Source organism: Scyliorhinus torazame, chromosome 6 (assembly GCF_047496885.1).
Source record: "Scyliorhinus torazame isolate Kashiwa2021f chromosome 6, sScyTor2.1, whole genome shotgun sequence".
In the NCBI taxonomy this organism is placed as follows: Eukaryota; Metazoa; Chordata; class Chondrichthyes; order Carcharhiniformes; family Scyliorhinidae; genus Scyliorhinus; species Scyliorhinus torazame.
The window spans coordinates 54,763,618-54,780,053 of NC_092712.1; the positions used below are offsets into that span (position 1 = coordinate 54,763,618).

The 16,436-nt window shown below is 47.4% G+C and overlaps 2 protein-coding genes across 2 annotated transcripts in view; one reads left to right on the forward strand and one right to left on the reverse strand.

Moving 5' to 3' along the window:
• The window catches only part of LOC140424793 (uncharacterized), a 455,234-nt gene that overhangs the window by 228,112 nt on the left and 210,686 nt on the right, over positions 1 to 16,436 (reverse strand). The gene's annotated exons all lie outside the window — the stretch shown is intronic.
• The window catches only part of rnf32 (ring finger protein 32), a 250,400-nt gene that overhangs the window by 7,996 nt on the left and 225,968 nt on the right, over positions 1 to 16,436 (forward strand). Inside the window, exon 3 of the mRNA XM_072508206.1 lies at positions 7,613 to 7,714. The gene's annotated coding sequence lies outside the window, so the exon portion shown is untranslated. The remainder of the gene's footprint in view (positions 1 to 7,612; positions 7,715 to 16,436) is intronic.

A 16,436-nucleotide genomic window follows, 5' to 3' on the forward strand; every position in this document is an offset into this window, starting at 1 on the left:
TAACTGTTTCATTATCTGGAGACTACATGCTTGACCAGGCCGTTAAGTGACATCCGAAACAAAAAGCAGCAGCTTTCAGAAGTTCAATTTGTAAATTGCGTTGCCCTTTAAACTGCAGCACGCTGTGCACCAGAGTTCCCGACAATTATTTTAAAGTGTTCTAGATGTAGACTGGGAAAAAAAATCAATGTGTTATGTTCAGGGGGTGTGCAGTAAGTAACATTTGATTTTTTTTTCTCTTCAATCTGTAAGCCAATTCCTTCTCCAGCTGTCACTTCTTTCTTAATATAAATTATTGTGGGGGGGGGGGGGGGGGAAGTGTAGAATTAAAACATTTAATTATTTAACTTAGAGTTCAGCAAAGTTCTATGCTGAGGGCAGGTTGGTGTAGATGCTAGACTTTATAGAAAGGTACATTCAGGTCTGCTGTTTGCCCAAACGTTTGCTGGGTCTCCCGCACAGGGGGTAGTTTTGGCAGTGATTTGTTGTTGTCGCTCATGACCGATTGTCTGAAGTACCGCTGAAGGATTCCGTGTTGTATCTTAGAGTAATTTAACAGGGAGTAACAGTAAAGGCAATAGAAAGGGGGAGAGTTAATTTTAACTTTTGGTGATAGTGAGAAAACAGACAATATGGATTAGTGGCTCATTAATTTAATTTAATTTTAAAATCTTTATTGTCACAAGTAGGCTTACATTAACACTGCAATGAAGTTACTGTAAAAAGCCCCTAGCCGCCACATTCAGGTGCCTGTTCGGATACGCAGAGGGAGAATTCAGAATATCCAATTCAACCGCGAACACGTCGTTCAGGACTTGTGGGAGGAAACTGGAGCACCCGGAGGAAACCCACGCCGGGACTCGAACCTGGGACCTTGGAGCTGTGCAGCAACAGTGCTATCCACTGTGCTACCATGCTGCCCTACTTCTCTCCCATTTTGCCTTTTCATTGGCTTGAATCAGAGGGGAAATCGGTGGAGATTTATAACAGGCAGGGTATCAGATGTCTTCCATTTTGTGGTGTTGACAAAAGTTGCAATTTCAAATGGGAAGTTTAGGACTTCTCTCAGTTTCTATAGTTCTTTCCAGTAAGGAACTGGCGATCTCTACCATCAGCCAAGGAGCTGGTTAAGACCGGAATTCAGCAGGTGACAAATGCTGTCTTGCACAGGTCATTGTACTCTATTAAATACAACCTGTCCCTGCACTGCAGAGAGATGGGTCCATCAATTTCCCCAGGATTGCTGGTTTCCCGAGGGTGTGAGGAACTATCGATGGGGCTTCCATCCTGCTGCTAAAGACACCAGCTTCACAAAACGTGTTAGAGGATGGGGGGGGGGTGCAAAAGCAGGCATGCAGTTTTGGCAAAAGTGACTGACACAAGATTCTGTGGACTCTTCACACATTCCTGGGACAAGTCTGTCTGTCAGGAATCCAGTGATGCATGAGATCTAAGGCCTGAATATGTCAGTGCTCCAAATTGATGCCTGCCTGGTTGGTGCTGATGATCTAATATCAAAAGTAGTGCATGGTTGGGAGGAGTGAACTCATCGATCGGAAGCCAAGACTCCTTGGCCCCAGATCTGGGATTCTGCCAGCAGGCCACTACTCTGGGTGATAAGAGGTGTAACTGAGGAAGTGGATCCAATATAGGGTTTTAGGTCTGGGCTTCAGGTAGGACACCAAAGATGTTACAGCGTGTTGTGATTTTTACCGTGTCTCTTACAAAGGTCAAATCGTTCTAATTTGTCTGTGAGTAATGCCCCCAAGAGATCAATTACATCAGAAAATATTGCAGTCATACTATGTAACACGCCTATCATTAAAATGTCACATCTGATTCACCAGCTCCTTTTACAACTCTCATCACACTTCAAGAAATCAAATACATGAAAGATTGAAGAGACCTATCTCATAACTAACTTGGAGCTAGAAATGTACAAGAACCTTCCAAATCACAAACTTAACAATACCAATTAATCCGTTGTTGAACTCAAGATGTCCTGCACACAGTAATTGGACATTTAGCCTTTAAAGGGCAAGTTAAGTTTGACACAGGTACACCTTTATCATCAGAATTACATAGAATCATAAATCGAATAATTAGGGAAAAAAATAAAAGTTTGCAATACAGAAAGAGAACATTCAGCCCATCGCATCTGTACCTGCTCACTGAACGCCCACTTAGCCTGATTCTCTTACTCAGGGGTTAGCACTGTTGCCTCACAGCGCCAGGGACCCAGGTTCAATTCCAACCTCGAAAACTGTGCGGAGTCTGCATGTTCTCTCTGTGTCTGCGTGGGTTTCCTCCAGGTCCCCCGGTTTCCACCCACAGTCCAAAGATGTGCAGGTTTGGTGGATTGGCCATGCTAAATTGTCCCTTAGTGTCCAAAGGTTAGTTGGGTGTGGTAAACCACTGTTGCACCTGTATTAGGTGATGTAAGGTAGGACCTATACTACAGGTTCGCCGGTAGTCCCTGCCGGCTGGCTCTGCCCAGTAGGCGGAGTATAAATATGCGTGTCCTCCATTCAGCAGCCATTTCGCCAGCTGCTGTGGGAGGCCACACATCTTAGAGTAATAAAGCCTCAGTTGTATCCAACTCTAGTCTTTGTTCAATTGATCGCGCCTCATTGGGGTTACAGGTATAGGGTAAGGGATCGCGCCTAGGTAGAGTGTTCTTTCGGAGGGTCGGCGCAACTTGATGGGCCGAATGGCCTCCTTCTGCACTACATGGATTCTATAATTCTTTTAAATGTGTTCTGAATATTTCTCCCTTTCACGTTTAGAAAATGTTACAGACTCTACTTCCACTACTGGTGCTGGTACAGTCTTCATTTTCCAAGAACCCTTTGGGTAAACAATCTCCTCCAATTTCCCTTTGGTTCTTTGTAGATGTCAGCAGTGATTCTGCCATGAAAGCCTGAGCCTCTTGAGGCACCGGTGCTCATTCGTGTTGGAAGAGCTGTAGACGCTGTGTTATAACAAACTGAAATTGGCGTAAGCTAAGTAAGAAGTCCTCAGTTTTATTTTTCCGTACATGCTGATACTCAGATGGATCTTGGCCAGGTGAGAGGGTATGGTGCTTTTGGATGCATCCACACTTCATTGCGCTTCTCAAACGTTGACGGGTTTTGTTATGCTCTTGACGTAGCATAAGCTGCTTCCTTGATGTGCACTCTGACAAAGGAAGGTTCAGACTTGGAGATAGCTTGAACACATTTATTAAACTGTGAATGATTCTCCTACTTGGATTCGACTCTCCTGTTAATCCTGCTATAGCTACTCAGACTAACTAACCAGTCTGCTGCAATCCACGTGGTGGGTGTGATGTGTTTCAACCAACCCTATCTGTACTCACTAAGTGTCTCCACTGAAAAGAGGAAGATCATGTGTGCTGTGTCCTTATATATGGGTAGCCCCCTTGTCGCAGTGTCACCTCTGTGTTTGTCTTGACTGCCCATTGGTCGTGCCCTATCTTACTGACCTATTGGTTGAATGTTTGTGTGTCATGATTCTGGTGCTCCCTCTAGTGTCTAGCTAGGTGTAGTGTCTTTATGTTAACCCCTTGTGTATTTACAGTGATGCATATCACCAAATCTCCCCTTTTTTTGTGTGACATATTTTCTGTACAGTGTTAAAATTGAACAAAATAGGTAGATAAGTGATGCGATATACAAATTATGATGAGTGATGATTACACAATAAGTCCAAATCATATGCATGAGTCCAAAGTTCAGTAATTATTATGGTCGAGTGGCTTGGTGATGGTGATGGTGGCATTGCTTTGTAAACGCCGTCAGTGTCCCTATGCTTACGGAACCAAGAAGTGGTCAAATCACTTTGTTGTCTGAAGTGGACTCTTTCTTTCTTTCGATGCTTGTGGTGGTAATTCTTGATGGCATCTGTCCTGAATGCCAGGTTGCTTGTTGGTAGTGCAGCAAACGTGAATTGGCAAGATGCACCGTCCTGCCATGGTATGTCATTGTACTAAGCTGAGCAGTCACAGTGTCCCGCATTTGTAGAGTTGTACCATGTCGTACCAGTCGTAATTCCATTGGTGATATTTTTGTCGTGCTTGTTGTCGACATTGTTGCCTTTGGTATGCGTCTTGTTATTGTCTTTGATGTTGTTGTTGTGTTGGTTGGTTTTGTTGTCGTGTTTGCTGCGCTCAAGGACCACACTCTGTGGATAATACGAGTCCTTCACACAGTTACTCGTGTCAGCGTGCTTTGTGGCATCTGCTGTCTCCTTGATCATGCCGACACTGAGTTTGCGGCGCTCCCCGTCTGGAGTCATGTCCGGCTTACTTGAATCAGCTTTGGTTTGTCAATGCTCCTCATCTGGAGTCGTTTCTGGTTCACTTGAGTCAGCTGAGGTTTCTTGATGCTCCCTGTCCGGATTCATTTCAGGTTCACTTGCATCTTCTGAGGTTTCATGTCCGGAGTAAAAAAGTTCAGGAATGCATTTGCTTGTGGAGAGGCTCGAGCGGATGAGGTTTGAATTAATGTGGTGTCACCGGAGTCACCAGTCGTCTCACTGTGATTGTCGCGTGCCTCTGTACATTCTAGCTGAGGTCTGTCACGTTGCACATCTGGGGCGGGATTCTCCGCAATCGGCGCGATGTCCGCCGACCGGCGCCAAAAACGGCGCGAATCAGTCCGGCATCGCGCCACCCCAAAGGTGCGGAATTCTCCACACCTTGAGGGGCCGAGCCCTCACCTTGAGGGGCTAGGCCCGCGCCGGACTGATTTCCGCCCCGCCAGCTGGCGGGAAATGCCTTTAGTGCCCCGCCAGCTGGCGCGGAAATGACTTTGCCGTGCGGCGCATGCGCGGGAGCGTCAGCGACCACTCATGGCATCCCCGCGCATGCGCAGTGAAGGGGGTCTCTTCCGCCTCCGCCATAGTGGAGACCATGGCGAAGGCAGAAGGAAAAGAGTGCCCCCACGGCACAGGCCCGCCGGCGGATCGGTGGGCCCCGATCACGGGCCAGGCCACCGTGGGGGCACCCCACGGGGCCAGATCGCCCCGCGCCCCCCCCAGGGCCCCGGAGCCCGCCCGCGCCGCCTTGTCCCGCCAGTAAGGGAGGTGGTTTGATTCTCGCCGGCGGGACAGGCATTCCAGCAGCGGGACTTCGGCCCATCGCGGGCCGGAGAATCGCCGGGGGGGGGCCCGCCAATCGGCGCGGCGCGATTCCCACCCCCGCCGAATATCCGGTGCTGGAGAATTCGGCAACCGGCAGGGGCGGGATTCACGCCAGCCCCCGGCGATTCTCTGACCCGGCGGGGGGGTCGGAGAATCCCGCCCCAGGTATGGGAAGTGGGATGCCGTCGTCACTTGCCGCACATACAGTGGGTAGAGGCTCAATGTATTTTTGTTATTCACTTGAGCTGGGAAGACTGTCAGAGACTTCTGGTGGCTCAACCAATCTGGGTGGACTGTCATCGTTGCTTTGTTGTTCACGTGTGCGTGGTAGACTGTCATAGTCTTTCTATTGTTCACTGTAGCGTGGCAGACTTGCATCGTCTGCTGCTGGTTGCTCAGTGGAGGTTGCTAGAACCTCGTGGTCTTGTTCATGCAAGGACTGTGCTCTGGAGTCTTGCGTTCCTTCCATCGTGGTGTCTGTCCACGAGCTCACTGTGGAGGTTGTGTCACTCCCTCTGTGGAGTCTTGCAACGTTCCTTGTGTGGAATCGTGCATTGGTCTCGCTGTGGAGACTGTCATCACTCTTTGTTCATGCAAGGACTGCGCTCTGGAGTCTTGCGTTGCTTCTATCATGGAGGTTGTCCACGAGCTCGCTGTGGAGACTTGTGTCACTCGAGTCACTTCTTGTTCATGCAAGGACTGCGCTCTGGAGTCTTGCTTTGCTTCTATCATGGAGGCTGTCCACGAGCTTGCTGTGGAGGCTTGTGTCACTCGAGTCACTTCTTGTTTATGCAAGGACTGCACTCTGGAGTCTTGCGTTTCTTCTATCGTGGAGTCTGTCCACGAGCTCGCTGTGGAGGCTTGTGTCACTGGAGTCACTTTCTGTGTGGAGACGTGCAGTTGTCTCGCTGTGGAGTCTTTCATTGCTTTCTGTGTGGAGGCTGGGACCCTTTGTGGTGCATGGACCATTCTCTGTGTAGAGTCGGGGACTCTTCGCGGTGCATGGACACACTCTGTGTGGCAGCAGACTGCTCTCTGTGGGCTTGTACCGCTCTCTGTCTCTTGGCATCAGGCCGCACCATAACCCAGCACTTACGAGTCGGGATGTCATATATGCTGGGCTGAAGATTCCCCAATCCGAAGAACTCATCGTCGGGGTCTTCACGGTACAACACTTCTAGTTGCGGTTTGGATTTGGTTCTGGGGTAGCCATCTCCCAAGATGAAATCTTCGTCTAAGTCGTTGTCTACAAAAAACATATAATCTTCTAGGGCGGTGCTAACTGCTTGTTGCAGGGTTCTGCGGCGATTACTTTCAGCCACTGGTCGAAGATCAGGCCGAGGTGGAGATGGTTAGCAGTTTCAAATTCGTAGGGGTGCACATCTCCAAAAATCTGTCCTGGTCCACCCACATCGACACTACCACCAAGAAAGCACAACAGCGCCTATACTTCCTCAGGAAACTAAGGAAATCCGGCGTGTCCACATTGACTCTTACCAACTTTTACAGATGCACCATAGAAAGCATCCTATCTGGCCTCATCACAGCCTGGTATGGCAACTGCTCAGCCCAGGACCGCAAGAAACTTCAGAGAGTCGTGAACACAGCCCAGTCCATTACACGAACCTGCCTCCCATCCATTGACTCCATCTACACCTCCCGCTGCCCGAGGAAAGCGGGCAGTATAATCAAAGATCCCTCCCACCCGGCTTACTCACTCTTCCAACTTCTTCCATCGGGCAGGAGATACAGAAGTCTGAAAACACACACGAACAGACTCAAAAACAGCTTCTTCCCCGCTGTCACCAGACTCCTAAATGACCCTCTTATGGACTGATTTCATTAACACTACACCCTGTATGCTTCATCCGATGCCAGTGCTTTTGTAGTTACATTGTATATGTTGTGTTGCCCTATTATTTATTTTCTTTTATTCCCTTTTCCTCTCATGTACTTAATGATCTGCTCGCAGAAAAATACTTTTCACTGTACCTCGGTACACGTGACAATAAACAAATCCAAATCCAACAAATCCATTGTGCTGTCATTCCAGGTGAAAGAATCTTGTTTTGAGGCTTTAAAAAAATTGTTTTCTTGTTTTGGGACATTTCCCCTTTAAGTGGGCATGGTCCAGGGCCTCTGACATCACGAAGCTTGTGGCGTAGAGCGTAGGAAGAGATGCGCTTGCGCAGATCGCTGTTCCGTGACTTGGGGCCTTGTTCGCAACTGCGCATGCGCGGCTTCTCGCGCATGCACATTTTCGAACAAGTCCCCAAGTCAAGGAACAGCGATCTGTGCATGTGCAATCTCCTCTCGCGCATGCGTAAATGGACCTTCCCGTTCTGTGCGCTTGTTGCGCAACTGCGTAAGATGGCTGCAAATCAAAACTGCCGTTTTCTGCAGACCTACCTTCGCCTCGTGGTCAGGATTGGCGCCTCTTTTACTGATTTCACTTGTATCTTCCTTGCAGAATTCTTGGAATTTGTCCAGGACTGCCTGGAAGTCACTCTCGTTTTGCCCCTTTGAGTATTTGAAGGTCTGGAATATTTCAGCTGCTCTTGGACCCGCGATGGTAAGTAGAAGCTTTATTTTCTCTGCATCCGCCATGCCATCTAGGTCGAACGCTACCAGGTAGATCTCAAATCTCTGCCTGAACGCACGCCAGTTTGCACTGAGATTGCCGTGGTACCTGAGTTCCTGTGGAACCAGAATATGGAACATCATCTTGCCTGGGTGCTGTTGCTGGTTGTCACTGTTTGCTGAGTAGAAACTATATGGATTTTAAGTCACTCACTGGTACCATGTTTTGTTATGCTCTTGACGTAGCATAAGCTGCTTCCTTGATGTGCACTCTGACAAAGGAAGGTTCAGACTTGGAGATAGCTTTAACACATTTATTAAACTGTTAATGATTCTCCTACTTGGATTCTACTCTCCTGTTAATCCTGCTATAGCTACTCAGACTAACTAACCAGTCTGCTGCAATCCACGTGGTGGGTGTGATGTGTTTCAACCAATCCTATCTGTACTCACTAAGTGCTCCACTGGAAAGAGGAAGATCATGTGTGCTGCGTCCTTATATATGGGTAGCCCCCTTGTCGTAGTGTCACCTCTGTGTTGTGTCTTGACTGCCCATTGGTCGTCCCTATCTTACTGACCTATTGGTTGAATGTCTGTGTGTCATGATTCTGGTGCTCCCTCTAGTGTCTAGCTAGGTGTAGTGTCTTTATGTTAACCCCTTGTGTATTTACAGTGACGCATGTCACCGCAGTGCTTTTGGATGCATCCACACTTCATTGCGTTTCTCAAAAGTTGACGGTCTTGCCAGATTTCTTCTCCGGCATCAGGTAATGGGGGCTTTTTGTTACTGAGCACCAAGAAGTTTGAAGCAAACAACTTTAGAGAAATAATGCTGATGTTTTATAATTCACTAGTCAGATCTCATATAAAGTAAAGGCGCCCTAGTCCCAGATGACCATAGGCTGCTTTCCCCTTTGAGGGTGGTGAGCTGACTGGTGGTGATTTAACCTGAGGATCACCACACCTCAGGCAAAGGGTCACATTGAGAAGAGGGGCTTTCATGAATAACCTCAGCCAGTACGGGAATTGAACCCACGCTGCTGGCCTTGCTCAGCATCAGGAACCAGCTGTCCAGCCAACTGAGCAAAAGCAGCCCCAGATCTTATGTACAATTCTGGTTATCAATATTTCCTCGAGGACATGCATACATTGGAAAGGGTGCAGGAAAGGCAACAGAAAGTGATCCTAGGTGTAAAGTAAATCGACGATCCGCTGTTGAGTGCCCCAGCAGCCCATAACACACCAATACCCACCATCACAGCTTCCGAAGTCAGATCGGCCTTCCTGAAAGTGAACCCTCAGAAGGCGATGGGTCCGGACGGGATCCTGGTCGTGCACTCAAAGCCTGCACAAGCTGGCAGAGATGTTCGCGGGCATCTTAAACCTGTCCCTACTCTGCTTCGAGGTCCCCATCTGCTTCAAGGAGACCACCATCATACCGGTGCCAAAGAAGAACTGGCAACGTGCCTCAATGACTACCGTCCAGTGGCCCTGATTTCAGTCGTAATGAAGTGCTCCGAGAGGTTGGTCATGAAGTGCATCACCTCCATACTCCCAGAATGCCTTGATCCACTGCAATTCGCATACCACCGTAACCGGTCCACAGCAGACACCATCTCCCTAGCCCTACACTCATCCCTAGAGCACCTCAACAACAAGGACGCCTACATCAGACTCCTATTTATTGACTAGAGCTCCGCCATCAAAATCATACTCCCAGCCAAGCTCATATCAAAGCTCCAAAACCTAGGACTTGGTTCCTCACTCTGCAACTGGATCCTGGACTTTCTGACCCACAAACCACAATCAGTAAGAATAAACAACAGCACCTCCTCCACAATAGTCCTCAACACCGGGGCCCCGCAAGGCTGCGTACTTAGCTCCCTATTGTACTCCCCGTACACACATGCCTACGTGACAAAATTTGGTTCCAACTCCATCTACAAGTTTGCTGACGATACGACCATAGTGGGCCGGATCGCAAATAACGATGAGTCAGAATACAGGAGGGAGATAGAGAACCTAGTGGAGTGGTGCAGCGACAACAATCTCTCCCTCAATGCCAGCAAAACTAAAGAGCTGGTCATTGACTTCAGGAAGCAAAGTACTGTACACACCCCTATCAGCATCAACGGAGCCGAGATGGAGATGGTTAGCAGCTTAAAATTCCTAGAGGTACACATCTCCAAAAATCTGACCTGGTCCACCCATGTCGATGCTACCACCAAGAAAGCACAACAGTGCCTATACGTCCTCAGGAAACTAAGGAAATTTGGCATGTCCACATTAATTCTTACCAACTTTTACAGATGCACAATAGAAAGCATCCTATCTGGCTGCATCACAGCCTGGTGTGGCAACTGCTCAACCCAGGACCGCAAGAAATTTCAGAGAGTCGTGAACACAGCCCAGTCCATCTATTCTGCCTCCCATCCATTGACTCCATCTACACCTCCCGCTGCTTGGGGAAAGCGGGAAGCATAATCAAAGATCCCTCCCACCCGGCTGACTCACTCTTCCAACTTCTTCCATCGGGCAGGAGATACAAAAGTCTGAGAGCACGCACGGACAGACTCAAAAACAGCATCTCCCCGCTGTTAAACGACCCTCTTATAGACTGACCTCATTAACACTACACCCCGGTATGCTTCACCCTATGCCGGTGTTATGTAATTACATTGTGTATCTTGTGTTGCCCTATTATGTATTTTCTTTTATTTCCTTTTCTTCTCACGTACTTAATGATCTGCTGAGCTGCTCGCAGAAAAATACTTTTCCCTGTACCTCGGTACATGTGACAATAAACGAATCCAATCCAAATGGAGATCCAAAGAGATTTAGTGGTTCAGATACATTGAAAGGTCACAAAGCAGGTGCGGAAAGTAATGGAAAGGCTAATAGAAAGGCGAATAGAATGATGATCCTTATTTCTAGAGGACTAGAATACAAGTATGCAAACATCCAAGAAGATAGTCTTGCAATGACACCATGACATACAATGGTATTATTGTTGCTGAATTTTTTCCACCAGGGCTACTACTGAACAGAAACTGAACTGTGTCAGCCACATAAACCCTGTAGCTACAAGAGCAGGTCAGAGGCTAGGAATCATGAGGACATTAATAAACGATTCAGAATCCTACGCTTTTTATAGAAATAGTTATTCACGAAGGCCGGTCTTCTCAACCTTGTCCCTCACCTGAGGTGTGGTGATCCTCAGGTTAAATCACCACTAGTCAGCTCCCACCCTCAAAGGGCAAACAGTCTATGGTCATCTGAGACTATGGCGACTTTACTTTACTTACTTGCTGAGGCCCTAGGACTGGTCCCTATGGCACCTACAAGCTACATTTTACCAACCTGAAAATAACCCATTTATCCCAACTCTGTGTCCCGTTTGTCAGCCAATCTTTTATCCGTGCTAATATAGCTTCGCCAACACCATGAGCTCTTCATATATTTTACCGTGAAGATACTAATATATAATCACCAACACCATGAGCTCTTCATATATTTTACTGTGAAGATAGATACAAATTACTTGTTCAAATTCCCTGCCATTTCCTTAGTTCTCATTATTAATTTCTCTAATCTTGTCCTCTAAGGGACCAGCATTAGGGCAGCACGGTAGCATGGTGGTTAGCACAATTGCTTCACAGCTCCAGGGTCCCAAGTTCAATTCCCACTTGGGTCACTGTCTGTGCGGAGTCTGCACGTTCTCCTCCTTTTGTGCGTGGGTTTCCTCCGGGTGCTCCGGTTTCCTCCCACAGTCCAAAGATGTGCAGGTTAGGTGGGTTGGCCATGATAAATTGTCCTTAGTGTCCAAAATTGCCCTTAATGCTGGATGGGGCTACTGGGTTATGGGGATAGGGTAGAGGTGTGCGGTTGGGTAGAGTGCTCTTTCAGAGAGCCGGTACAGACTCGATGGGCCGAGTGGCCTCCTTCTGCACTGTAAATTCTATGATAATCTATGATAACTTGCTTTAGCTACTCTTCTCATTTTTATAAACTTGTGGTCATTTTTCCAACTTTTTACATTTCTGCCTAGTTTTCTCTCATTCTCTAATTTCTCCCTCTATATTTCTTCTTCATTCTTTGTTGGTATGTAAAATTTTCCCAATCTTCAGGCCAACCACTATTCATTGCCGTGTTGTGCGCCTTATTTTTCAATTTGATAGAGTCCTTCATTTTCTTAATTAGTGACAGGATTGTACATCCTCCTCAAAAGACCTTCACTTCTCAATGGAATATACCTTTGCTGAGAGTTATGGATTATCACCTGAAATGGCTGCTACTGCTTCTCTACTGTCATATGTTTTACTCTATTTTCCCAGTTCACTTTAGTCAACTCTATCTTGTAATTGCCTTTATTTAAGTTTAAGACACTAGTTTCAGATCCAGATTACTCACACTCAAACTGAATGTGAAATTCCATCATATTATGATCACTCTTGCCTAGAGGATTCTTTACTGTGAGGTCATTAACTAATCCTGTCTCATTACATATTGCCTACCATGTCTAAACTAGCTTGATGTCTGGTTCATTCCATAATTTATGTTTTCAAGAAATTCTCCTGAACACATTCTACAAATTTATCCTCCAGGCTCCCTTTGCCAATTTTATTCTTACAGTGCATGTAGAGACTAAAGTTTACCATGATTATTGAGCCATCTTTCTTATAAGGCCCCACTGGATGTAGTTCATCTGAAAAATGACTTAAGTGTCACTTTGGGCTGGATTTACGGGGTGATTTGCACAGGCTTTAATGGCGCAATCAAGATCACTATTCACCCCACATTTAGTGCAAAATTCAACCCCCTCGTGAACTCTCCTTGCCTGAGTCGCCAGGCTTCTGATTCGCCTGACTCAGGTCTCAATTGGTCGCAGCTAACAAGGGGGAGCATCATTTAAACAGTCCCTCAGCACTCACTCCCAGTCAAGCCAGGAGCATGGCAGCGCAGAGACCTACTCCTCGATTTGTGGATGCCTACCTCGCCAAGCTCCTGGATGCCATGGAGCAGAGGCAGGGCATCCTGTACCCCCAAGGTGGTAGGAGAACCAGCAGCACGGTGAGAAATGCTGCCTGGGAGGTAGTGGCAGCTGCAGGGAGTGTAAGCAGCATTATCAGGAGGACCGCCATCCAATGTAGGAAAAAGATGAGCGACCTCCTCTACGGGTAAGTTACCACCTCTCTCCTCCTGGCATCAGTCGTGCTTCCAACCCTTCAGTTCCCAAACACCAACCGCCCAACCCCACAACGCACCCAATCCACTGGTTGACACCTTGCACCCACCCAACATCCAACCTCTAAGCTTGTTCCTAAGAACATCCTGACACATCCCCTGAAGCGTCTGGGTGCAATGACCACACATGCCACTTGCTAGAGACCCCTGACCCACAGGAGTTAGTGTACGTCTCACAAAGTCCTCTCTTTGTCCTTGCAGGAGAATATAGCCTATACTAAGAATATTATAAGAATAATAAGAATAGGGGTGGCATGATGGCACAGTGGTTAGCACTGCTATCTCACAGCTCCAGGGACCCGGGTTCAATTCCGGCCTTGGGTTTCTGTCTGTGTGGAGTTTGGACTTTCTCCCCGTGTCTGCGTGGGTTTCCTCCGGGTGCTCCGCTTTCCTCCCACAGTCCAAAGATGTGCATGTTAGGTGCATTGGCCAGGCTAAATTGCTGCTTAGTGTCTAAAAAGGTTAGGTGGGGTTACTGGGTTACAGGGATAGGGTGGAGGCGTGGGCCTAGGTAGGGAGCTCTTTCCAAGTGTCGGTACAGACTCAGTGGGCTGAATGCTCTCTTTCTGCACTGTAGGGATGCACTGTAGGGATTCAAAGAAGGAAAAGGAGGGTGCAGAATTCCAGAGTTGTGAGTCCTCACCCTTTATGAAGAAAGGGCTCTGGAGATCACGGGATTACCCGAGGAGTGAGCAGTGACCGACAGTGAGGTTGGTCTGCGCCAGAGAAGTGAGGATCCACTGCCCCCTCATCCAGGTACACAGAAATATACATAGAAAGTAGAAGCAGGAGGAGGCCATTCGGCCTTTCGAGCCTGCTCAGCCATTCATTATCATGGTTGATCATCAAGTTCAATACCCTTATCCTGCCTTTCCCCCACATCCTTTGATCCATTTAGCCCCAAGAGTTATATCTAATTCCTTCTTGAAATTACACAATGTTTTGGCCTCAACTACTTTCTGTGGTAGCGAATTCCACAGATTCACTACTCTCTGGGTGAAGAAATTTCTCCTCACCTCAGTGCTAAAAGGCTTACCCCTTATCCTCAAACTATCACCTTAATTCTGGACTAAGGTGAGTGAGTTGTTGATGTCCCAGACAGTTACCCTTCCCTTTCACCGAGCCAAATCTTCCAAACTGAGATTATTTCTTACTACTGTATTGATTACATCCTTTATTAACAGAGCTACCACACCACCTTTCCCTTTCTTCCACCTCCAAACCTGAGACTTTTATCACCAGGAAGGACAGGGTCAGAAGATGCAGAGAAAACCATCGCCTGAAAATCCCCCTCCACATCACGCACCAACCTGACATAGAACAGTATCATCGCTCCTTCACTGCCTCTGGGTCAAAAATAGGGAACTCCCTTATTAATAGCAGTATGGTTGTACCTACACCACATGGACTACACCTGTTCAAGAGGGTAGTCAGCTAGCAGTTCAAGTTGAATTAGGGATTTGTAATCGAAAATCACATCACAAAATATGCTTCTGCTATACAAACCCTTGGTTCCACAACACATGGACTACTTGAGCAATTCTGCACGCAACGCTTTAAGAAGTATATATTGGCCTTGGAGGGAGTGCAGAATAGATTGACTAGAATGATACTTGGACTCGAGGGTTAAGTTAGAAGGAAGTTTTAATCAAAGTAGGATTGTATTGCCTGGAATTTAGAAGATGAGCGCTGATTTGGTGAAAGTTTTTTGAGATATTCAGGGAACAGATAGGGTGGGAGGAACTATCTCCACTATTGAGGAGTCTAGGAATAGGGGGTATGGTCAAAAAATAGATCTTTGACGTGTGCAATTAGAAAACATTTCTTCATGAAAAGAATGATAGAAGTTTGGAACTGTCCTCTGCTAATGGCAATTGGTGCGAGATCAATTGCTAATTTTAAAACTGGGATTGATAGCATTTTGGTAGCCAAAGATATTAAGGGATATGGGGCCAGGACATGCATATGTAGTCAGGTCACAGGTCAGCCATGATGTCACTGAATGAAGGAACAGGTTCAAGGCGACAAATAGTCATTTCTTGTTCCTATAAAGAGGTGACCCGACAATACTACTTTAAGATCATTCAGGAAAGTAGAGCAAGTGAAAGACAATTTTTAAACAGGTTTAAAAGGAATATTAAAGGTTTGGAATGATATAACAAATAAGAAAGCGAAACCATGATCACAAGAATTCTCCAAAATTCAGCTCGGCTTGGTGAGTTACAACAGGTAGAACTATCTTCTCACATCCTTGACTTTTTGTCTTCTTAGTATATCATTCTGCGGACTTCCGGGTGCGGCGATGACCAGCTGAGTCGCACGTTTCGGCAGCTCCCGGTGAAACGGACTTTTGGGCTCTTGATAGGAGCCCCAACGGCAATTTTGACGGCTAAAAACACTGTGCGGTAAACCAGAAGGGAATCCCCCCTGGATACGGATGAAAAAAGGAGGAGAAAGTGGCCGAATTGCAGTGGATCCTTTAGAACAGCGGCAAGGAAGGCAAGCAAAAACCAAGATGGCGTCGGAAGGTGGCGGTTTAATATGGGGCCCTGAACAACAAGAGTTCTTGAAATGCTGTGTGGAAGAGATCAAAAAGGAAATGAAGAAAGAGCTGTTGGCCCCGATACTACAGGCGATCGAAGGGCTAAAGGAGGAACAAAAGACCCAGGAGCGGGAGCTTCGGGTCGTGAAGGCAAAGGCAGCCGAGAATGAGGACGACATACAGGGCCTGGAGGTGAAGACGGAGACGCATGAGGCACATCAGAAACGATGTGTGGAAAGGTTGGAGGCACTGGAGAACAACGCAAGGAGGAACAACCTGAGGATTCTTGGTCTTCCTGAAGGTGCGGAGGGAGCGGACGTCGGGGCATATGTGAGCACGATGCTGCACTCGTTAATGGGAGCGGAGGCCCCGGCGGGTCCGTTGGAGGTGGAGGGAGCATACCGAGTGATGGCGCGAGGACCGAGAGCAGGAGAAATTCCCAGAGCCATAGTGGTGAGATTCCTCCGTTTTAAGGATAGAGAAATGGTCCTTAGATGGGCAAAGAAAACTCGGAGCAGTAAATGGGAGAACGCGGTGATCCGCGTTTATCAAGACTGGAGTGCGGAGGTGGCGAGAAGGAGGGCCAGCTTTAATCGGGCCAAGGCGGTGCTTCATAAAAAGAAGATAAAATTTGGAATGCTGCAACCGGCAAGGCTGTGGGTCACATATCGAGGGAGGCACCACTACTTTGAGACGGCGGATGAAGCGTGGACCTTTATTGTGGAAGAAAAACTGGAATGAGCGGGTTATTAAAAAGAACGTTTGAACAAAGTGGTGGGGCGAATGTGGGGGTCGAAGAGGGGGGTTAAAAAGGGGGGAAAGAGGAGTTTTATGTATTAATCCTGCGATGTGGTAACTTTTCTCTCTTCCACAGGTGGTGATGGGGGGAGGAGGGGAGGTGGAGGAGATGGGGCGTTGGCCATTGGGG